At 39.8% G+C, this 25,448-nt stretch overlaps 1 protein-coding gene across 2 annotated transcripts in view; it reads right to left on the bottom strand.

Annotated features, from left to right (window-relative positions):
• The window catches only part of SMPX (small muscle protein X-linked), a 41,161-nt gene that overhangs the window by 2,395 nt on the left and 13,318 nt on the right, over positions 1-25,448 (bottom strand). The window lies entirely within an intron of this gene.

The raw sequence follows: 25,448 nt of genomic DNA, 5'->3' as shown, positions 1-25,448 counted from the left end.
CATGCTCTGTGGGCATTAGCAATCAAACAATGTAGCTGTCTCATAGCCAGATTCAGTAAGGCAGTGCACTCTGCTGTTTCAGCTGAAATTTCCTTCCAATCAGGTAATCCTAGGTAACAAAATCCAACTTTAAGGCTGTGTTTGACGGCTCCCTGGGATATGCATGCACATGTAATCCTGTCCTATGTAATTACCGCCTGCCTACACACATCCTCCAAGTGTTTCAGCATTCAGGATTATTCTCTTTTCTCTTTCAAACTGTTCTGTTGCCTGTTCCTGAATAAAACAGGGCGGCTGTTTTCAAGTGGTGTGTGGATAAAACATTGTTGGCTATAACTGAAGTCAAGTGCTCAAGCCTGGGACCGGCAGGAAGAGTGTTCAGGGCACAGCAGGCTCATCTGAGCATAGTGGGGTCCTTGGTGTCACAAGTGTTTTCTGACCCTTCTGCTGAAATAGGCCACTGGTAGTTTCTGCCTCCAAATACATTGTGGGCAGGTTTGTGTCATGATGGGCAGCTGTAATTTCGCATTCTGGTTTTTAGGATTACATGATTTTTTTTTTTATACCTTTCTAAAAGATTCAGCATCTTAGATGGTAAGGCTGTGTTTTCTGCTGGCGTCCTCCTGGATGAGGCATCTGCCCTGCATGGGAGCTCCATGCTTATCTTCTCCAAGTAGTTTAGCCTTTCCTTATTTCCTGAGTTACTAATGCCAACTGTCCTGTGCTGTGCACATCAAGCCCCCAAGGATCTCAGTAATGCAAAGAAGAGTACAAAGCCCTTGGGTAAAAAGAAGATACAGACTTTGCTCACTGATGCCCAGTGACAGGGCAGGAGACAACAGGCACAAAGTGAAATACAGGGAATTTCATCTAAATAGTAAACAAAACTTTTTTTACCATCAGAGTGGTCAAACACTGGCACAGGTTGCCCAGAAAGGTTGTGGAGACTGCATCCTTAGAGATATTCAAAATCCAACTGGACATGGCTCTGAGTAAAGACTCTGTCCTGAGCAGGGAGTTTGACTGAATGGTCTCCAGAGGTTCTCTCAAGGCTCAGGCAGTCTGTAAGTCTGGGAAGAGCCTTTGTTCCAAGGGAAGCTATCCTCCACTCACAAGGGCCATAGTAGATTCATGGGCCAGGTACAAGGCCCCTGCTTGCCCCTGCTTAGCTGTGGAACTGCCAGAGAGGTTACAAACTAAAACAACAAGGTGTTATATAATGTCTCACCGTGTTGCTAACAATCCAAGTAATCTGGCTGCTGGGATTACTTTTAGCTACATACTCCCTTTCTTCAAATACTCCTTTGTCCCTCCTTTGTTTCCTCATAGTTCCCAAACTTTTCACACCCAAATCCCAGTGAAATTAATATTAATATCACTGAATACCTTTATGACCTCAGAGCTGAAAGGTCCCAATTGGCATCACAACCCAGACAGTGGAGCAAGCACCTCTCTTCTTCCCCCATCCCATGACACAGGTCTCTAATGAGGCACTGGACTCCCCAAAAGATCTGCTGTGTGATGTGTGTCCAGTTCTTCCAGCCTCGACTCAGTCATAGCAGCTCTAGCGAAAGGACTTTTGGTCTTCCAGGAGGCCATGTGCCTACAGGACTAGTTAGTTAGCAGAGGGAGAAAAAAAAAAAACCCAAAATACCTATAGCTCCCTAGAACTCTGCTACTTGCCATCCAAATGCAGAAGAAATCAAATTGCCATGATGATAAACACTGCCCCAGTGCTCAGGGGCTGAGGAAAATCAAGCTCACTGTTCTCAAATTTTGTCTAAAGCATGCTGCTTGCAAGCAGTGCTATTTTAACACCTGGTAATAATATTGTCTTTCTCTCAGGTATACTCTCTGGTTGCTTATAATTGCTACCTGAACTCCCTTTGCAGTCACTGGACCCTCTATTATCTCCCTGTGATGCTCCAACCCACTCAGACCTCCCACTGACCGGCTCCAATTCCTTCTGTCCCAGCTCCCAAAAGCAGGTTATTTTTAGAGTGCAAGCTCCTCCAGAGATCAATGGGAGTCCGTAAACTCAAAAATAGGTTGCTTATGGTACATTAATAATCTTCACAGTTATGTTCTCTGCTGGTTCTTTCAGCTGCTGCAGTTCTTACCTACCAGCCTCCCTTGCCACTCCAATCATCTTATACCGAACAACCCTCAGCCATTTTAAAGAAAGCAGAAAAGAATATACTTGAGAGCAACTGCTTAAATGTTGTCCTGATTAAGGATGGATATAAGTACATGCTTAGAAGCACTTTTGAATCATGGAATTAGAGGGTTTTTCAGCCCTCAAGACCTTTTCCATTCCTTGAGTGAGAATCTGAAGTGCTATGATTGCAGATGGTAGGATGCCAGTGTTACCTTCTGGAACAAAAAACACTGGATGCCTGAGGTTTCTAGCCAGAGGAAAAAGCAATGGCTACATTTATGTAAGAAATTATTTAATTTATGTGCTATTCAACTTCAAAAATAAATGTAAATAAATAAATGAATTGCAAAATCTCACTTTATTTCTTTTTCAAAATCACAGTTTTTAATGCTGCATCTCACTTTTATTCTCTGAAAATATACCCAACTTGTTAACAGCAAGCCGATAAAAGATTTATTCTTAAAAAAGCAACAATGATTCCAACTGTCAGTGTTTTCTGTTCTTATAGAGCATGCTAGCTGAAAGAAGAAATATGAAATGAATCCATATTTTGCCTTTCATAAATGCAGTAAAATGACCACATTTGGTGCTAATAGACAAGGCATAAATCACCTGGGCAATAAATACATTTTTTCTTTATTTATTTCAACAGTTTTCAGCCTTATATATTTAACCCTAAGATTCTGTTAAGGCATCCTCTTTTGTAAGAAATAACTTTACAAAGGAGAAAACAGATATCAGCACTTCATAGAAGATCAGTGATTATAGCAAGTGCACCAAGGTTCAGTAAATGCCTCCCACTCAACAAGCTTCCAAACTGAACGACCACATGATGTTTACTCCTCATTAGAACCCATTTATAGATCTCTTACTCACCACTCTCACAGTCATACATGCAACACCTAAAAAGAGGCAGCAAGAAGCACTCTGGGAGCAGATAGGGAGGTTACAGTTGGAGAACTTGCTCTTGTCTTTACAATACCAATTAACCAGGCTGTGAAATATGGTTTAAACTATCCAAACTCTAAAGATTCCAATCACCTGGAAGCGTTCTTTACATATCACGTCAGTTGCACACAGATGACAGGTGTGGCTGCTTGAAGAAAATTTTGCACAGTTGGGAAAAATTTATAAAAAGGGTTAAAAAAAGCCCCTTCAAAAGTACAAGTGGGAAATGAAGGTAATGACTTCTTATGGAGCTCGTAGACCCAGGAAAGAGTTTTGTTCCCATGATGTCATTTAAAAGACATCTGGCCATTCCTAGCAAATAGCACACTGGGAATGAAAAGGGTATCGGTTACAGTAAGGTAAGAAGGGGATAGAGGTCATGAACTTCTGTTAGTCTGGAGCAGAATTAGCCTAGAATTACAAACACACTGATCTTCAGAAGGAAAAACCTGGGCAAAAGGTAAATCCAGGGACATGTCTTCTTTGATTGCTCTAGTGCATTGTCAATGTGAAATAAAGCCAGACTATCTCCTTAGACTCTCTAATTCTCCTACACATCTGGTAAAAGCCTTGACCTTTCTGAGACAGTAACCTGAAGTGCCAAGGGATCTGCTTTAATTCATCTGCCCTCACTTCCCTTCGTTGGGCACCACTTGTTATGATCATCTCCTGTGAAACTACTTTGATATTTATATCATGTTGGAATCACCATGCACACAGATGGCAGAAAAAGAGTAGGAAATCAAATGTGCTCCAGGTTAACACGTTAATACTGTGAGGGGATGCCAGAGAGAGGTTTAATTGCAAAGGGGAGTTCATCCCTTGACTCCTTTGCAACGGTAACTGGTCAACCAAATGGAAGAGCCCACTTTAAATTAAACTATGCTATCTTGCATGTTTTTTGTAAACTATTTCAACACATTTGTTATGTTTCTGTCAGGATAATAAGAACAATTCTCATATATCTGATCATCTATCATATGTCTTTTAAGATATATTTTCTCTCCTGTATATTTTCTGGGCATGGTCCTGGGCAGCCAGCACAAGGTGGCCCTATTGAGCAGTGAGGCTGGACCAGATGACTTCCGGAGGTCCCTTCCAATCTCAACTGTTCTGTGTCCCTGTGAAATGCTGGAACGGTTAAATAATCTATGCCTTTTTTTTTTTTTTTGGCTCTTTACCTACAATCCATTGAAATATGTGGGGAAGCAATGAAAATGGAGATGTAGGTTACACATACACATACATACAGAGTTTCAAAACAAAACAGGACATAATTCTATTCTTTCAATTTGTCTGACAAAGAATAATAGACAAAATGTATTTATATTTTCCACCCAAATGCAAAAGTAATACTTTTGACAACAAATTTTGCTTATCTTCACAATGAAGAAATTATTGAAAGCCCTGTACTCCCTCTCCCGCACATATGTTGTTCCTCTAATTTACATCTGGGTTCAGACAGTATGACATGGGGAGTTAAGGACAGTTTTGACCCTTTGAACTGTTTGCAGCTCAGTAATGCACACACAAGCTGAGTACTGTGTAACAGCGTGTCTAGTCAACCACAACAGACCCTTTCAAGACAGAAAAACAGTCAAGTGAAAACGTTCCTTGTGTTATACTGTTGTCAAAATGTCTTGTTACCTGCACTGACACAAAGCTTTGTCAGCAAAGGAACTTGCAAAAGAGAGACAATTTAGCCCAGTGGCTCTGAAATGACAGCTGTCGAACTGAAATCTTTCAGACCAATATGAATTCTAAATTTTTTTTCTCTGAAAGACCTAATGTCAGTAAAGTCATGATATTTGTCATAGGTTATACTGCCTTTTTTTTTTTTGGTAAGTGGAACCTAGATGTTGATTACCCCAATGCTAATGTATGTGGCTCCTCAGTCTAAAACGTTGCAATTAGTAGCAGTTTCAAATGTGAAAAAACCCTTCCCACTTCAGCATTTCCAGTGAAAAATAAAGAACTTCTTCCCATACACAAATATCCTTACTTCTTGAGTAGTACTGCTTCAAAGGTTTGAGGTTTATAACGTGTTACAAACACTACAATCTCTAGAGCATGGAAATGTGTTCTGAACTTTTATCTCTTTAGCTTTACCAGTCACAGTTTTACTTTTGTTTGGGTATCTCTTGCCTGAGATGAGAAAGCTCCCTAAAATATCATGTGGTGGGCTGCTAGTTGTCATTTAGATGAAGTAGCACCTTGATGAGCATGGATTTTTTAGCTTATGGATTCACTATAGACACTGATAAAAATCAACAATTTCTTAAAGGTGGGAAAGCATCCGAAGAAGTTTATCCTATCCAAACAGTTCATAAAGAGACTGAATTTTTAAGTACTGATTATGCATAACACTTCAAAATGTATTACAAAGAAAACCTATATAAATTCTGATATACTTTCTGTTAATGGTGTTACTACTGCTGCAGTGACTTTTCTGGAGCTACCCTTAACTTTTCTCTCCACAGTTTACATGTCTTGAAGCACAATGGCTGTAACATATGCTTACCTCACATTAAATTCAAGTTTTCATTTCAATTTTCTGCTTTTCATTAAGATTTTCCCTACAAATTCTCATAAATTGAAGTGTCATCCCTATAAAAAGGTTTTGCAGACCTATCTTCAGTTGCTTTGGGACAGTATAAGGCCACTTGTGATTCATAAGAGGAAGCAAAGATTAAGCAATATATACATATGCTGTAATTAAAGTTGTTGATGAGGAGCTGCAAAGGCTCTTTCTACCTCTGCTAATGAGAACTATGCTGCAGCACTTTTTAAATTAGTGCCTTCTGAAAGAAAAAAAAGCTTTTCCTTTGTAGCATTTTACTAAGCCCTGCTAAGTTCATGCATGTGTCTGTAATTATTATTCTTTGCAATAATTTATCAATATAGGTGAAAAATTGTTTTTGGAGTTTATGTCAAGCCATTCTCATTCACCCCTGCTTAAAAAGCATTTGATTTCCAGGGTAGGCATCAGTCAAGGACTTGGTCCCCTTTTTAAGGTATTGTCCTGACCATATTAACAAGAACACCCAAATAACACTTCATTAACATCTGTTAATGAAGCCAGAAAACTTAAAGAGCTTAATTAGCAAAAAATTAATGGCACTGAGATTTGAAAAGAATTTCTTGGACAGTTTAGTTGTATTTCATTTTCATTCCCTGTAACAGCAGACAGTGAAACTTCAGGAATTATGGTTGTAGCAAATTCATCAGTAAGGAAGCCATGGCCTAATCGCTGATCCTGCAAAGTGCCTATTACCTCTTTTGAGGTGCTATAAATCCCATTGATTTCTCCAATGACAACCAAAACCACTTAGCAGCTTGCAGGCACAGGATGAAAAATAGCCAGTAGAAATGCACCTGGGTGGAGGTGCACTGTGAAAATAAAAAGATATTGCTAGGTCCCTTTAGGGACTGGTAATTGTGATGTCTACAGGACAAAGGTATATACAGAAGGGACCAGGCTAGACACTATTAGAAATAAAAAAAATGATTGGTAAAATATTGAGTGCAGAAAAAAAAAAAGCAATAAAAATCTATTACTAAACAAGAAAGTCAAAAAAAGCTGTGACATTTAACACAATGGGACATCTTTGTTGTACTGAGAGTGGTGAAGGCTCTGTAAGGAGGCATTCATTGATGCAATATGAAATGCACCTGCTGAGAGTTAATTGCATGACTGGGGTTTCTCAGCCAGGATGTGTCTCCAAAAACAAAGCTTCCAGCTAGGAGAAAATGTATATGGTGGTGAGTGCTCTTGCTGCAGAGACTCCCTGTAGTCAGCACTTGGTAGCCCACCACAGACATGACTTGGAGAAAACTCCTCATTTGTGTCTACAGCTAAAGTACAAGAGAAAAGAACATAACAACTGGTACTGCACTGTGTAACTTGGATTAAACATGGTCAAATTATTATAAAGTTAAAATACAGAATTCCTGGATTGTTTAAAAAGTAACTTATGAGTGTGGGGGTCACAGCCTTTGCATTTGATCATGAGGTAACCCACCACTAACATTGTAGCTCCAAAAAGTCAAACCCTTTCATGTCCCACATAGGGCAGCAAAAGCAGGGGGACCAAAGGCATTTTTCACTTCTCAAAACCTTGCTGCTCTTGTGGTACCTCCATTCACTCCAGCGGAAACTTCAACCCACCAGCTTTACACGTGCCTTCGAAGGGCACCCAGCTGAGAGAGAGCCACAAACAGCTGCATGGGCCAGCCAACACCAGGAGCTGTGCCCGGCAGTGAAGGAGGACATTTTGTGAGCCATCTCACAGTCTTGCAAATCCTCAGTCAATGGCGTGGACTATAAAATTTTGTAATGATCTTAATGGTCAGTGTCTGCACCAGACCCATAGCATCAAGGGTTTGAAGCTGCTGAATGACGGGTGTTGGAATTACTTAGAAAATTAATTGGGGTGGACAAGAAGCTGGGAATACAACAAAACAAAGCTTCTTGACAAAAGTGCCTAGTTTAGTTTAAAAATTTTCATACATTCTCAGGAGATTGAAAATCCCCAGAAGTCTTGTGCTTTTCTGTGAAAATTCAGGCCACTCAGTTTTATTTTTCTAGAAAAATATTTGATTCGGGGAGACTAAAGTTTTGAGAAAGATGATGTTATCTTTATTGACATTTTTATGGTAGGGTAAAGATTCTTCCAGTTGAAATCTTTCAGCAGTCTTATTGTAGTCCTTCAAACAGTGCAATAAAAGCCAATGTAGGAGCGGGCTATCACCCTTAAGATTGTGCTGCCTCATGCCTTATAAACTCTAAATTGCATAACCATGCTACATAATTAAATTACGAACAATGATTTTCAAGTTGTTTTAGTATACAAAAAAGATCCTGGAGGAAGGTGCTGACCTTGGACTTCTTTTACGCTGGTACTTAATTTGAGTTAGCTCTCTAATAAAATATTAAAGCTTTACTCTAAATTATGTACAAAACTTTCTCACAAATCTGGATGCAACATAGCACACAGCAAAATGCTGCTGCTGGAAAGGCTCTATGATTTCACACCTGAATGCTCATGTCTTTTGCTATTGTCATGCTGCTGCCACTTAAAACTCCTGATAAGCTGCCATTTTTTCCAGAGACACACACCCAACACTAAGCAACACTGCTTGGTATCTGCCTCATTTTCACATACAGAGAAGGGTTTAAAAATTATTTGTATTTTTTAAATTAAAAATGGTTAGCAAAAGATTAAGAATATTTATTTTGTAGCTGATGGTAGAGCTTCAAGGACAAAAGCTAAGGAAAGTGAAATATCTGGCATGCTGCTGATTCCTATGAAGTCCTCAAATATGTGCCCTCACTAATGGCATTTCTAAAGTGCCATTGGTCTTTATTGCCAGCTGACATTTGTGGAGTCAATGGCTTTCTTCTTTTCAAAAAAGTTGAGGAACTGATAAAAAGCACATATTAAAATAATATTGAGTTGTTAATGACCCACATAAGCATCAGTTAATCAGTCAAGACTGAGCATGAAGTCTAATAGTGGTTATTCATATTCGAAAATTAAGATATTGGTACAAAGTTTTCACTTAAAGTGAGATAGGCTATTTCAGAAGTTTACTGATATGTAGAAAAGATGATTCAGCATTGCTGTGTTAGTTTTGTAACCACACCTAATTTTGCAAATATGACATGGTATAAATTGTTTATAAATTATTTATAAATTGTTATAAATCATAACATTCAGAGAACACAATATAAAGCAGATTGTGCAGTATGTTAATTCATGTGCAATGGCAAGCATATAAACACTCACTCTTAGCTTCCATGCTGCCTGATTTTTCACTCCCTATCGGACTCTAATATTGTCTGAAGATTTTTATTTCATTATCCTTAAGAATTCACATAGTATTCAGGATGCCAGTTCTGTCATTCATTTTTTATTGTAAATATTTTCTGTTTCTCATGCAACTAATGGCTGAGGAGAAAGGTTGATGCCCTAGGTGTTGACTGGTAAGACTTTCAAAAGCCATGAGTTCAAACCCTGGAAAGGCAGACTGTTGTCTTTCATTTGACCATGAAAAAAAAAAGGTGCATTTCAAACTGGCTTTAGAAAGGACTATGTTAAAAAAAAATGTTTTAAAAAACGAAGTCTGATTATGTGTATCCTGAAGATAATTGATTTTTGGGGTTGTTCGTACATACACAATATGGGATTAAAACTATATGTATTTATATCATGACTGCTTATGAATTTCAAATTCCAGGGCAATGAAATCAGAAGGAAACAGCATCTTGGTGTGCTGCAAACATGACCTTTCTTCCTTCAGTGAAGCAAAAGGGTGAAATGACAAGAGAATTATCAGGTTGGATAACTGCGGGAGAAAAAGCCGAGTTTGCTTGATTTGTTGCTTGAGAGTTGGCATGGGCTGAGGCTGCTGAAATTTACTTAAAATGCAATGAGCTTTTGTACCTTAGAGTATGCCAAGAGTCAAACTGGTCCAACATTTTTCTGATGGAACATTTCTCCACTGGGAAAGTTTTGTGCTTTGAAGGAATAACTTTTTATGGAAACATTTTGCTTTCAGTGATTATCCTGATGCAAAATGGAACATTGAACACAGTGATCTGGCCAGTTTCTTATCAGCCCCTGCACTGGCTCTGCAGAAGCTGGCCAGGAGGCTGTGGCAGCTCTTTGACTCTGGGGGCTTCCAAGGGTCAACAACTTCAGGTCTGCTTGACTTGGAAACCCTAATCCCTGCCCAACACTTCTACCAGAACATGCTGGAGATAGTTTCTCAAGTCAGTGGAGAAATATTCTATTTTTTAAACCATAAATAGTGTGGTTTAACACCAGCCATTCCTGCTTCTTTGTGGTTCAGCTGAGGGCAGGGCCCATCTTTGCAGTGTGACATAAAACTGGTGTGTCCAAACTGGTTCCACAATCTCTGCCTCGTCTCAGTCTCCTGCTGCATTGGTCTGCACCTTCATTCAGGTGTGTGATGCCAAACACTTCAGCACTGCCCTTCAAGATTGACTTTGACAACTACAAGCTCTAAAAATTCTACTGTAAACCTGATCTCCCCCAGACTCAAAGACTGGCCCATAAGAAGTTTAAAATTATTTTTTAAAAAATTCAAATAAATTTTCTATTAATTTTATGCTCTTCTTGGTAATTTGACCACGAGTGTTCACTGCTTTCCACTGTTTGTCTGCCCCTGCAAATGTATTTTTAAATATCTCACAATGAAGGGGTGAGGAACCAAGCCCCATGCAGATGCTATGCACTACTCGCACACATAACAAAAATAATAATTATTAAAAAAAACCCTATTAAACCCACAGTGGTTCCTAGTACACAACAAGACACAATTCATGACACAAAAATTTGAGACGAAGGGAGGAATAGGGAAATGACAACTCAGTTATACTGGGTAAAATAACCAATAGACTTGCAATAGGAGCTGCTTGGCTGCTGACACACAACAACGGCTATTATTTTTATGCAGCAGGCTTCCTGAGCCCTCTCAGGGCAGTATTTTGAAAGCATTTAGCTGATTAAACATGCAAACCCCCTTGGAGTTAGGTACTTAATGTTTCTTTGGGAAGCCGATGAGATACCAAACTGCAGCTTTGCAAAGCTTAAAGTATTTTAGAAGCCTGCCCTCTAGTTTCCCCTAAGAGTTACTGCCATGATGCAGTATTTACTGATATGTTTTGACTGGGATTTCTCTCTCTGTAACAGTTATTTCCCCCTTTTTTTCCACCAAGAAAAAAAGATAAAATAAAATCTCAAAACCAAACCCCCAAGACTCTAGCAACAATTCACAGTGTAAATAAACTAGGTTCATCATTAACCCTTTGGACAATGTTCTGTACTAGAACCATAATATAAGTAGGGTTGACAAAACCCCCTTGATTTAATTTGAAAACTACTGCTTTGGAAAAAAAATCGTCTATATTAATGGCAAACTCTGTGGTCAAAACAAGACAAATGACTGCCAGAAAAGAGTATTTTGCATTTTTAGCACTTCAGATAGCTGAAGAAGCCGCATGACATATGTTACTATTGAGAAGAAGCTGGGGAAAGTGAAAAAGAACATTTCTACAGTAGCTCGGGAAACCCAGAAGGGCAGCAGCACGGCCTAACTGTTTCTGCTGTTAGAGTGAAAAGGAAATAATGTGGCAGTGTAATTTCTACAAATCCTTTTTGTATGGAGGATCTCCTGCCCCTTACCCACTGCCACAGTAGTCAGGGAAGGGGGCTTGTCCTGCAGACGCTCCCCTGCTGCTGCCTCATGTGGTCCTCACTTTACAACTGAACTGCAATTAAAGTTACAAAGAGAATCATCCCACTTTGCTCCTAATGAGAACTTTGCCAGGATCTGGGTTTGTTTGGAAGCCTCAGCAAAGGGATGTAGCTCTGCTGTAGTTTTTGCACTTTCAGTATTTGTCAGGGATTTCATGGGCACTCAGGCAGCTCGAAGCTGTCTGAGCAGCCAGCACCGCTCTGTGCTGCTCTACAACTAAAAACAAAGAAGTGTCCAGAGATCCCAGTCAGCTGAAGTGATATTTAATGGTCCTCACAGGGCTGCAAACGCAGGGGACGTTATTTTTCCTCAACTGTGAGGCTGGTGTGGAGCCATGTGGCTCCACTACAGGGACAAGGGTGGGCAGTATGGGGGTGTTGGGGTTGGGACAAGCCAAATGCTCCTGAACCTGAAGCAATACCTTTCCCTAAGCTCTCTCAGATGCGTTTCTTTGCTCTTCATGCATTAGCAGAAAGCTCTGTGATCTTGGAGACACTGAGAAAGGGCTCCTCTCCAAGTAAGAAAACAGAAAACTCAGCTGTTTCTATTTGGGCAGCAATATCCAATTTATTCATCATGAATTCTGCCTCTTCTTCCACCTTACCCAGTCTGTACTGCAAATAGCCCACAGTTGACTCTCTGTGCTAGTTATGGTTTCTAAAAATGCTACTTTCTCCTGGTCATATGGCTTCTTCTCAACAGAATTCATAATGTATGAGTGAGTGTTGTTCCATATAAATATAGTGTACATCTGATATGCCTACAGATAATATCACAGCACAATTGAACCGTGATTAATCTTTGTACTATTCACCCACCTGTTTTCTTTCAATATAACTCTGGCATGCGCAATAAAAAGAGAGGTCCTGCGACAATGCTCACATCCCTGCAAATATAGTTAGAGATGAGGTGGAAGTTGGCTATGGTTTTATTTTCAATCTATTCAAATCAAGACTGAGAGGTCTCTGTGCACTTTGCAAATACTTTTCCTGAAATATTTAGCACTTCATATGAAGCAAAATACCTTGAAAAAATACAGCAAATGGAGGAAAAGGAAGGGTGGTGATAAAGTGATTGCCAACTCAAAACCCAATATAGTCTTTCCATAGCTCACATTCTCTGCAGCCTCTTCTACATATTTAAACTCTCATCCTTGATTTTGTGGCCTCTTTGCCATGGAAAAGTGAGAGGTCTTAATCAGCCTGGGAAATTTGACAGCCATCTTGTACATAACCCAGGGATTTATTCAGAGATGGAAAAGCATGAAGGCAAGACATTGTATGCAGGCTGCTAATTTAACTTGATATGTAACTGACTGTACTAGAAAACTGTATATTCTGACATTAGGTCCATGCAGGATATGCTTAATTCCTCGCATTATCTTGCTTCTTCAAAGCTACTCAGGTAGTGTGGTAGTTTGTCTTTGCCTGTTGTTGAGTAGTTTAAGACTTGACACATACAGCTACAGTGCACATGATGTTCTTTCACATCAGCAACCAGTATATATATATATATATATATATACATATTACGTGTATATACATACATATATATGTTCATATATGTATATATGTATGTGTGTATATATACACATACCACATACATTATGTGTATATACATACATATATATGTTTATATATATATGTATGTTGTGTTTATAGGATTTTGTCATTTATTAGAGTTTCAAACATAAGCCCTTATTTTCCCATGGAATAGATAGACTTCTTCAAAACCATAAATGAAGGTATTACAGCATATTGCCTGTACAAGACTGTACTGTTAATACTTGATTTGCAATCTGTGACAAGCAAGTATTTTAAACGAGTTATTAGAATTGAGTGGAAGACATATGGGAGAATTAAATATTCCCATGGCACCCCGTTTCAAAACACAAAATTGTGTTTTCACCAAACAAACTGAAAAGAAATAAATATGTTTTCACTGAGAAATAGAAGGAAAAGGTGAGAGAAATCACCAGCTGTTAAAAACTAGGCACCCAAGATCAATTATATTTTGGTGTTGAATTTGCACCAACATGATCTACAGATTCTGTGAAAAAGATTTCTTTTGCTCAGCTCTGCAGAAAGGCTCCTCTCAGAACATGCATGTAGCAGCTCCTGTTGGAGCACTTGCACAGTTCTATTAGCATAAATCCTGGATCTGACTGCAGAAGGACACAGAGGCCCATGCAATCTTAACAAAGAACAATGTGCAATTTGAATATTCAAATTTGGAGTGGGATTTTGAGATGCACTTAAGTGATTTAGGAGTATAGTTGGCACCGAGTGGCACTGGGGTTATGCTCAGTACCAGGGACAGAGTCCCAGCAATTTAGATGCCTAAGGTGCCAATGGGATGCAAGTGCTTAAGTCCAAAACTATGATCCTCAAAACCATGGTCCAGCTTCACCATAACCTCAAACTGTGCCCATGCCCATCTACAAATACCTGAGTTTAGATAACCCTGCTCACCTGAGTACCAGGAAGGCATGTAACCCTGAGCAGCACCCAGAAACTTGGTAGGTTTCCGCAGAGACCTTTCTCCTCAGCACCTACCTGATTGCATCAGACTTTGTACAAGAACACAGCAGAAGCCATTCTGGTTTCTTTCAAAGCACAGCTTGAGGAAACTGTTGCTACACAAATTAGCCTTTAGACATGGTACACCGCAATCCACAGTATAAAGCACATGGAAGCAAGTTTCCTTATTGCCAGCTGAGCTCCACAGTGCTAAACTGCCATCAGGCTCACTTGTCTACAGATTAATTTTAATTCATTTCTGCACAGCAGCTGAGCTTTAGCTCAAAGTCTACAAAGGGTCCCCCTGCCAAGGTAGTCTGCAGTCTCCAGGGAAGCAAGAATTCTGGGTTTTAATCCTTTTCAGGCAAAGAAGGACCTGACCTGCTTTATTCATGCTTCCTGGTTGGGTATGTGTGATAGTCACAGAGACAAAGCAGAAGGGAGGGGCCACCAGCACATTCTTTCTCTTGTATGTTTGCAAATTTTTCTTCTTGTTTTTTAAAAAACTAGGAGTGAATCTGGAGGAGACAGTTCACGCTGTAAATCCAGTGTGAGGGGAAATGTCTCCTGGCTTTACTTAGGACATTGACAAAGCCCCAGGGAAGAAAATCTGATTGTTTTCAATTTGTTTTTGTTAGCTGTATCTAAAGAGCTCTCCACACAAGCTTCACCATGCTGCCTGCAGAAGTGGCTCAAAGGTTCTTAACAGCATATGCAGCACCATCTTCCTAAGATGGTAGAAGTGTGAGTTTCTGCAAGGCAGAAGGTTTCTGAAGGGACTCGTGTGATCAGAGACACAGAGGACTATAGGTGAGACAGGGCTATCTCTATCTCCATTTTCTTCTCTCTGTAACTTTCTATATCTCTTTACAACCAATTTCTTCTTGGGAGAAATCAAGACTTGTCCTTGAGCAATGCTAGAGCACCCTGGAAGAGGAAGACAATGCTGGCCTTCATCCAGCCCTTGGGACACAGCAATCAAAGCAGAAGGCAGTGCCATAGGCTGTGGGCCATCTATACTCCATTCCTGTCTGCCTGCCCTCAAGGTTTGAGGCACTGCAACTCCCCTCTTTAACGGTGAAGCCAAACAGCCAGTAGGTGTTTGACAGAAGGTAGAGCCCAGGCAGTTGTACCCACTGGTATATCATGCAAGAGGATACCTCCACGGTAAAGAGAGGCATTGGGAGACACAGAGATGCAGTGCTTCTCTGATGCAGGTGAGAACACAGCAGTGCCATAACAGCTACCTGGAGCTGCCTGCATTATTCCCTCCAACATGTGTCTAATCCCTGTGCCATTAATAAAATTCCAGACACTGCTGAGGGATGTGAAGGAATGCTCCATTGGGTCAAGGTACTCTAATGCCATTGCACATGACATTCATACCATGGGCTTGCTTTGATGAAAATGGTTAGATGCCAAAACTCACTGCAGATGGGGTACCAAAGCATTTACTTTGCTGAAGGATGGTCAGTCTCTAGCTCTAAAAATGAGGCTTTTAGCCTCAGGTCAGCACAAGCATCTCTGAGAGCCAGTCTCCACTCACCTCTAAGGTGTCTATTAAAGTAAGGCATTGAAGAAGTTGGAGCTAATTGCTCTATTTTTCATCCTGCCTTAGAGAAACAGTTTTCTTTAATTTCAACCAAACTGCAAATAACTTCACACTTGGACATGACCCAGCAAGCTACTGCTTGTCAACTGAGCTGTGATATTCAGCCAGGTTCGATCTCTTGTTCTCTACACCTGTGAAGCAGAATATGAACATCTTCACTGAGGTTTCTGTGATTGGTCATAGACTTTGAAGCATGCACATGCTCAGCAGTGGCTCAGGTATTGTCTACTTATGTGTTAAATTGTAGTAACTGGACAGAAAATGCTTAGCTGTAGAACTGACTTGCCCCAGAGGTAATTGTTCAAATATATGATAGCAAATCTATGCTGTGCCAGAATAAAAACTTCAAAAGCATATAAAAAGCAGAAAGGGATGCAATACTACATCATTGCCTGATTTGTTATTTTTTTTAGTGAAGGGTTTAAACCAAAAAAAAGGTACATGCCTGACATACCCATCTGAGCTCACTTGCCCTTTAGCAAAATGTACTGAAAAACTGAAAATATGCCTCTTGTTTTCACAGAGAGACCTCTTCTTGTTTTGAGAACTAAAAGGGAGAAAGATTACATTTTTTTTTCCAAAATAAATGCCTCCATTCAAAGCCTAAAGAGACAGGTCAATTCAACTATTTTCAGACAAACCCACAAAAACAAAGAAATCGTGAAATGAAAAAGTAAAAGGTTTGAGATCCTTGATTAGCAGAGGACATACTCTATCCTTGTCTTTAACAATCTTTGGGAAGTATACTACACTCAAGAACAGCATGATTTGCAAACACATAAAATCTGGAGGTTTGCTTTCCTCTGTATTCTGCCTATTTCAGCTCAAATATTTGGTTTCAAGTCTTTGGATATGTATTTTCTTCCATTTCAGTACATACTTTGTGTTGGTTTCATCTATAAAGGCAGAACCTTTGAAAGCTTTGAAATAGCACCATCTAGTTATTGTCATCATCCCTCCCTCAGTAAAGAAGCAGTTTGGCTTTGGGGGAAGCTTTTTGTTCTTTGATGTTTCCTCAGTAAAAGCAATTTTGCCAGTCTCCACTCTCTCTCTTTGCACACAGCAGTGTTTCTGCTACCACTGCTGTTAAAATGCACTGCCAGGGCAGCGGGCACCGACCGGTCAGGCTGCTTCTCCCAGGGTTCATTTGCTTGGAAGCAGGGTAAGTACAGCCATCGCCCTCTTTTCCCCTAAGTGCATTCACAGCCACAGCTATTATTTGCTCTGAGATTACATTTCTGTGCCCTGAAAGGCTCTGTAAGGCCGTGTGGGAGTAACAGCAATTTTAAGACAAGGTTTGCTCCAAGGCAACAAACAAGAACAAAGACCCAGGAGAGGTAAAAGCTGAAGGACTCGATTTATTTTTTTATCAGTTGAATAACCGAATAATTAAATTAAAAGCAATATTACATCAATTTTACCAAAGTGGGGGAGTAAGTTTTGAACACCAGTACTGAGGGCTTTATTCTGCTTTTATTGAATCCATGTCTGTACATATACCTCAGTCATTTGTGGTCAGAAACAAATACAGCCATACCACTAAATTGCAGGAGCGAAAACCAGGCACTATACTTATTCCCAAGTTCAAATAAAGGTTAGTTCAGCTGAGTTTCCTTTCAAGTAGCTGCAACTTGCAGCAAATAAAATTTTAAAAATAAATTATGAGCAACACTGAGAGTAAAACTAATACATATTCCTGCAGGAAATGCTCGCTTATGCTGTATCATTTGTTCTCTTAGTACACGGAAATACAATGTATTTGAGACTGCTGTGGCAAATGAAAGGGGGATAAGGATGTTAAAACAGCAGCAGATAGGGACAGCGAAAACCAACAACATCTGCAGCATAATATTTCCTCAGTAGTGTTGTCAATGGGGCGATTGGTGTTGGGATCACTATCATGGTGAGCTCACCTACATACAAAATTCTACCTACAAGTGGTGAGATCTACCATTATATAATATTATTCTCAGAAGAAATTTGCAAAAAAGTGTGAAATAGAGGTAGTTTTGGCACTAAAAGAGTGATGTTTTTCAAAACAAGGCACAACAGGAGCAATTTGATGGCTGAAGCAGGTGTAATCCTAAGTACAAAGCAGGGTTCATGACACTTGTAGATGGCCTGCTCCCAGACAGGAGTCACAAGGCTCATGCCACATTAAGCCAGCTCTGCAAGAGATGGCATAGTACAGAGGTACAGAAATTTATGTGGTTCTTGAGCACAAGGCTGTGAAAACATAATTAGGTAGTCTTCCATCAAATGAAATGAATAAAAAGTATAAAACAAAATGATGAGGCACTACATTTAGAAGAAAATTTGTTTGGTTATCACATCAGAGCTGTGATATTTCAGATCACACTGTCAGCTTAATTGGCTACAATTTATGTAGATTTGATAAAACTATCTGAGCTGTTACTAATGTGGGAAGTCACACTTTATGTATGCAAAAGCAGTTAGCCTTTTCACTCTGATGTAGGCACTTGAAAACCTCTGTGCTGAACACATTTTGAACTGTGTAAGGTTAGAATGATTGCAATTGCTTATTATTTTGGGGTTCTGATGATGCCTGTCATTACAGTGTTCCAGGCATACCTAACACTGGCGGGAGAATTCCCAGGAACACAGAAACAGCATCACCCTCATCTCAGTCATAACTCTTTACAGTGAGTATGATCTCATTCCTGCTCTCCAAACAATTCCTAATGCTGACAGTTCCCTGGTTACAATTAGTTCTGCATGGGTTTATATGCATGTGCTTCAGGGTAAATGCCCCTTAAGCCACAGCATCTTCTCTAAATACCTGGACCTCCTGTTATTTGCTGTTCACACAGTAAATAACTGAAGTTTTAGGGATTCCTGATACCCTGTTCTGAGAATTCCAAGAGGAGCACATTCCAGTGGTACTTGTAGTTTGATGCTGAAGTTCATTCACACTAACTCCTAACACATCTAGCAGAGATAAGCAAGAAAAGGCCTGCTGACTGTATTCCATCTTCACACTTCACTGATCCCTCCACACCTGGTATCTTCAGGAGGCCACTTGCCTTTCTGAGTTTCTTTTGAGGGATGTAACCCCAGAAACTGAGGGAATTGACCGAAAAGTTTAGTTTTTACAAAAATCTGTGATGAACAGCACTGAGTTATTGTATAAAAGGGCCTGACAACAACAGTTTAGGACCGTGTAATCAACAGAATGATCACAGGGAAGCAGTTATTAAATAGCAGTGATTTTTTTTTTTTAATGGTAATTTCCAGCTTTCAAATAAGAGTCTTGGAACTTTCTTCCAGAAATGGTTCTCACTTGAGAAGGGAGCAGAGATTTGTGGGACCACATTGCAAGCGTGGGAAGTATTTTGTTACTGTAAGCGTGTTAATGTTTCAAAGGGAGAGGCTCAATGAAGATATTTCTCCTGTCTGTGCGTAGAGGCCTGTTCATCTCCATATATCTGAAATCTCTCTTCCATGTGGTGAGGGTAGAGCAGTAAGTAACATGCTCATGTTCTAAAAATTAGTAGAGACTTCTTCGAGTTATTACTTTGTGCTTGTCTCTTCCAGTAATTAAAAATTTCTGCTTGAAGATACAGTTTAAAAATATTTTGAAAAAATACAAGCATCTGTTCCTGTAGTTTGCTTTGATTTTTTCAGTGTTTGTTTTGAAGTTATTAGTTAGTTTTCAAAACCACAAAGCAAAAACTTTTCCTAACTAGTTTATGTAGAAGCATTTGTTGTTCTTAAAGAGTACACCCTCTTCTTTCCTTAGCAAAATCCATCTCCAAACATATACACTTAAACTTTCTTAGGCATCTAAAAAGCAGACTCTCTCTGGTCTGTTTTCCTTGTCATTTCCACCATTCAACAAGAGAATGAAAAGGAAATTTCTCCTTGACTTGCAAAGGCCTGAGGAATGATGTGCTGGGGGCTAACACAGCATTGTGTCAATGGTAGAGACTCCCAGCTCACAATGGACAGACGCAGGCCACGTTAGAGACAATTGTGCTGGTTTTGGCTGGGGTGGAGTTAATTTTCTTCACAGTGGTTGGTATGGGACTAAATTTTGGATTTCTGCTGAAAACTGTGTTGATAATATAGAGATGGTTTTGCAGTTGCTGAGCAGTGCTTAAACAGAGCCAAGGCCTTTTCTGCTTTTCTTACTGCCACTCTGGTAAGGAAGTGGGAGATGAATGGGAAATTGGGAGGAGACACAGCCAGGACTGCTGACCCCAACTGACCAAAGGGATATTCCAGACCATGTGACATCAGCTCAGTATATAAAGTGAGAGGAAGAAGAAGGAAGTGGGGGGATATTTGGAGTGATGGCGTTTGTCTTCCCCAGTCACTGTTATTTAATTCTATGGGGTTTTTTGCTTATGTGCATGACTTTTGCTTTCCCTATTAAGCTGTCCTTATCTCAGCCCACAAGTTTTCTCACTTTTGATTCTCTTCCCCCCACACTGATGGGGGAATGAATGAGCACCTGTGTAGTACTTGGTGGCTGGCTGGGGTTAAACCACCACAAGTAAATTTTTTCTTCTGAACACAGAAACTCTGGGAAACAGAACATGAATAACTTTTTTTGCTCAAGGAGATAACAGAATTCCAAAGGTTCCTCTGATATTAAATTACGTCCTGGAGATTCCAGTTTTCTCCTTGAAAAGAAATTTCTATCTCTTCTGTTTTAAAGTCTGAAAGCATGTCACAAGTAGACGCAAAAAACCTGGAAGGTTTTTTTAACATGCTGTTAAAAAAATCCTATATAACCACAACTACCTAGTTTCTTATGAGAATTTCACAAACAGAAGTGATCTGACAAAATTGATGGCTGGCCATGAAATCACCAAGTGCTGCTAATCTGGGAGTTCTGAACCAAAGTCAGCAGGACAGTAGGAAATCATGGATAGAAAAAGACAAGATGTACTTTGAAATTAACAAAGACCACACAGTGAGTAGGTCCAGGGATGTCCCGTCACTGGGCACCACTGAACAGAGCCTGGCTCTGCTCTCTTTGCACTCTGCCTTTAGGTACTTTATACACTGATGAGATCCCCTCAAGGAACCTTTGACTTTGGCAGAAGGATCCTGCAGAAATTCTTGCAACACAGCCTCTTTCTTTACTCCACAGTTCCCAGTCCAGCTGAGGAGATGTTTGCTAATGACCTACCTTGGCATCCTCTGGATGCAGGATTCCCTCCTTTCACACAATGTCTGGCTTAGACTTAATCAAATGAACACATTTACCTAAAACTGTGAGGCTCTTACAAGAGCTGACAGCATGTCAGAGTTACTCTACCAGCCAAGCACTGTTGTGTTTCTGGAGAAAAAGGCAATACCCTTGCTCATAACTGTACAGCATTTTAACTGTATCCCTCAGGTCCATGTGAGCACAGGAATAAGAGGCAATCACTAAAGTGTGTGTCAGAGCAGTGACACCGGGAAAGGTAAATGGCTCTGTTAACTGAGATGTGGCTTCAGAGCAGTATATAGCATGAAACTGTAATTAGAATCCTCAGTATTTAGGAGATGAAGCTATAATGCGCATTTTTAGCCCAGGGTTATTGACAAACTTTTTTGTAAGTAATTAACAACACCACCAAGGAACACCTTGTGTGTATGGATATAAGGGCTTTATTCCCTAAGGGACTTATTTTCTTCACCAAGTGACACCAATCTCAGAGGCTGCTCTACTGATAAGTTTTCTCATTTTGTGCCAGGCAGGATTCCCAGTATGTTATAGAGGAGGTAATGCTGCAAGAAATACAAAGCCTAAGCTGTTCTGGGAAGCTTTTGCTAGATGTATAGTCTTCAGCCCTCAAAATACAACTCCCTTGTTTCTGTATCTGACGATAGAACCACTTCTGCAATCAAACCACCCTTCCTCAGTAGAGTTCAAGGTAAAAACAACAGTTTATCTACAAGTACCAGCTGCATGTGGGAAATCATCTCATCGATGTCGTGATAGGGATCCTGACAATCCCTTTCTCAAAACACAACCAAAACACAGTGCTGGGAATACTGCCCACGTGTCCATGACAGACTGTTTTGTAACTTCGAGGTAGTAAATTTCCCTTTTTGCCTTTCAAGAAGGTCCTCCAGTAAGTACAAAAGTCTTACTCAGGAGGAAAAGACCAGACTACTTTAGCTGAAGGTTTAGGTCCTATGAAACCGAAGTCCAGCATTCTCTGAAGGACTCTATGGCCCTTCAGGGTGCACAGTAAAAAGTCTTATTACACAGCCTCCCACATGTCAGGACACAAAATGTGAAGAGTTACAGAATGAGGAATGAACATGAGTTGCAGAAGTAACTGGCTGAATTTATATATATTCTCAGGTGAAATGCCAGTTAGTGCATTTAGGCCCATTTTCAAGTACAATCACCATACTAGTTATCATATGAGATATCACAATAAACAGCAATAAATCTCAGCCACAGCAGGCTCCATTTGTCACAAATTAAATGCTTCCTACCATTACTTATTCAATAGGACATATATATTTAGTATGTGATATTTTGTTACTATTTCATTTTGCACATGCTGTGCCCCTGTGCATGTAGAAATGAGCAGGTGTGAAGGGAGCAGCAAAAAAAAGGAGAAAAGGGAAGTGAATCACAATTCAGGTTGTATATTAAAATTAGCTCAATCTAACACATCAGCTACAGGTCTGTGGAAGAAAAAAATCTTTATGACAAAGCAGAGTATGCTAATTAGTTAATTATAAATGACAGACCAGTATCAGGGGATGACTACAGGAATATCTTAACTGAGGAGCACTCGATGACCTTCAATGGATCCAGTTTCCTGACATCTTACTAATTATATCCCTCCCACAAACTGTTAGACTTACAACTATGATCTTAGTAAGTCGATTCATGCTCCCTAATTTGGTGAAGAGCAATACCAAAGATATTTAACAGAAGTTACTCTAAAGTGTGAATCATGTAGGAATGGGTTTGTAAATAATGAACCAACCTACTGCTTTGCAGGTTTCTTATTTTTGCTGCTGGTTTTGCACTCTGTTAAACTGAGCAAGAATGCATGGATCAACATTTTAAAAAATTAATCATCTTGCAATTTGACTTGCAATTTACTGAAACTATCCCATGATATATGACAATACTAGGAGGTAAAGTTGGAAATAACTGCTGTAATTGTAAAAGCTTTGGCATTTTTGAATGTTAATGTATACTTTTGGTATTTTTTATGGTATCACATTATAGGATAACAGAATAATGAAAATTATCCAGAGTATTTGGAGTTATTCTAACCATTTCAAGTAGGTATAACCTACAAGAGTACCACAAGAAATATAAAAATAATACCAAAGGGAAATCCCTCAATAGTGAATATCTGAGAAGATTATACTACTGATGTGAGAGAGACTTAATTTCCAAACTGTGAAAACCAAAGAACACTCTCATTGATCAGTACACACTCTGTACAGTCATATTCTATTGATCAGTCTGTTTACTATTCTTTAGAGAGCATCACATTCAAAAGATAATCTGTAACCTTTCCTTGGAGCAAAGTATCAGGTAGATGTGAGTGTGGATTTCTTGCAAATAAAGATAATCTTCACTGGATTGACATGGTCAGTCATAAAACAATGCACTGACTTAATCACATTTTATGCAAGGCTGTATGTCATGACTAGAACACCTGAACTGATGAATGTCTTCTTGTAGGGGACAATCCTTAGGTTTAGTAGCATTCAAGGCTGCTGGATGTGGCCCATGATTGATTTACATTTCAGTTTTATGCAGAACTCATTCACCTGTTTAGTTCTGCATAGCATCCAAACCCAAACTTCCAGGCTCCAGTGACTACTGTGTCTGCAATTCTTTTGGAAAATAAGTTTTCACATATGATCTGTGACTGCATTACCCAAAATCTAGAAATCTGTATCACTGTCCAAACCTGATACACAGTACATCAAAAGAAGGATGGAGACAGAAATGACTTCATAATAACCTCACTTCTTTCAAGATGCCCTTTGATTTGCTGACCTTTCTGTAGAAATCTTCTCCTTAGAGTGAACCTCTGTGCATGCCCCAAATGTTTGCTGGATTCTCAGTAAGCTAATTGCTAAAAAACTGTTTTAAATGTTGAAAATAGCAATCATCTGAGAATAAACATGGGGTTAAATTTATGTCCAAATATCTGTTACAGAAAAAACCTCTTTAAAGTTTCACTTTAAAAATTCGTATTTCTCTGGGCAGTGTTTTAGTGCAGTGACTACAATGTTATATTTTACAAAATATTAATTTTTCTTTTACCAAGTTTTTTGAAGAGGAAGACTCCATTGTTTCCTTAAAATAACAGGAACATTATGACACAGCAGGGTAAAAGCAAGAAACAGTTAAGCACTCTTGTTTCCAAATGGCATATTTATGCTGTGCATAAAATATAAGTTAATGATGCAATGCACATTCGAGCAATTCACTCAGATTATATGCCATTTCTTTTAAGATTCCTGATCCTTAGCACTTCTGCATTCCCAGAACCCTTTTGCACTGCTTTCTGTTTTCCTCAGTTCTTCATTTATGTTTCCATGCAGCGAATTGGAGATGACATTCTTCTACTCAGCTTAGCTCCTCTGCCTCTCTTTACAATAGAAAGGATTTATTAGTCAATATGCAAAACTGGCAATTCAGATGACTACTATGTGATGCAACTCTCTTTTTCTTACTGTAGCCAGGGTGATGTTTTTTGTATAGAAACTTTTCTGTACATCTGAGTATTCATTGTAACTGCCTGATGCATCTTTACTGGCTCAAGCTTTTCAAGGAAAATCAAAGACAATTTCATGGACAGAAATTATTAATTTCTATCAGGCTCTGAATGTAGAACAGATGCTTATGGGCCTTGTTTGAAACCAAATGGAAATTATTCTGAAATTGGTGTTGATGTGCTGAATATTTCCTTTTAAATAAAATAATCACAGAATTATAGAATGGTTTGGGCTGGAAGAGACCTCTGAAGATCATTTAGTCCAACCCCCCCTGCAATGAGCAGGGATGTCTTCCACTAGACCAGGTTGCTCAGAGCCTTGTCCAGCCTGACCTTGAATGTTTCCAGGGATGGTGCATCCACCACCTCTCTGGGTAACCTAGTCCAGTGTTCCACCACTCTCATTGTAAAAAAATCTAGTTTTTTACATCTAAATTATCCTTATATCTAGTCTGAATCTAATGTACTTAAGTTTAAAACCATTACCCCTTGTCCTATCACAATAGGGCCTACCAAAAACTCTGTCCCCATCTTTTTTATAAGTCCCCTTTCAGTACTGAAAGGCCACAGTGAGGTCTCCCCAGAGCCTTCTCTTCTCCAGGCTGAACAACCCAACTCTCAGCCTGTTTTCATTGGAGAGATACTCATCCCTCTGATTGACTTTGTAGCCCTCCTCTGGACTCAATCCAACAAGTCTACCTCCTTCCTATGGCAGAGACCCCAGAGCTGGATGCAGTACTCCAGGTGGGGCTCTCCAGAGCAGAGAATCCCCTCCCTTGAGGTGCTGGCCACACTGCTATGGATGCAGCCCAGGACGTGGTTGGTTTTCTGGGCTTCAAGTGCACATTGCCAGGTCATATTCAACTTCTCATCCAACACCCCTAAGCCCTTCTCCTCAGAGCTACTCTTAATCCATTCCATGCTCAGCCTACATTGATTCCAGGCAGTTGCTTTGACCCACCTACGGGACCTTGCACTTGGCCTTGTTGAACTTCATGAGGTGTCATGGGCCCACTTCTTGAGCTTGACCAGCCCTTCCCCTGTGTTCCATTCTATCCTTCACGTGTGTCAACTGCACTGCTCCACTTGGTGTCATCTGCAAATTTGCTGAGGGTGTACTTTATCCCGCTGTCTGTGCCCACTAAAGGGTCCTGGTCCCAGCACTTACACCTGAGAGAGATCACTCATCCCTGATCTCCATCCAG

The sequence above is a fragment of the Corapipo altera genome, unplaced genomic scaffold (assembly GCF_003945725.1).
Source record: "Corapipo altera isolate COAL_440 unplaced genomic scaffold, ASM394572v1 0, whole genome shotgun sequence".
NCBI classification, from domain to species: Eukaryota; Metazoa; Chordata; class Aves; order Passeriformes; family Pipridae; genus Corapipo; species Corapipo altera.
The sequence above is the reverse complement of the archived record's forward strand: the minus strand, read 5'-3'. Positions and strand labels throughout refer to the sequence as shown.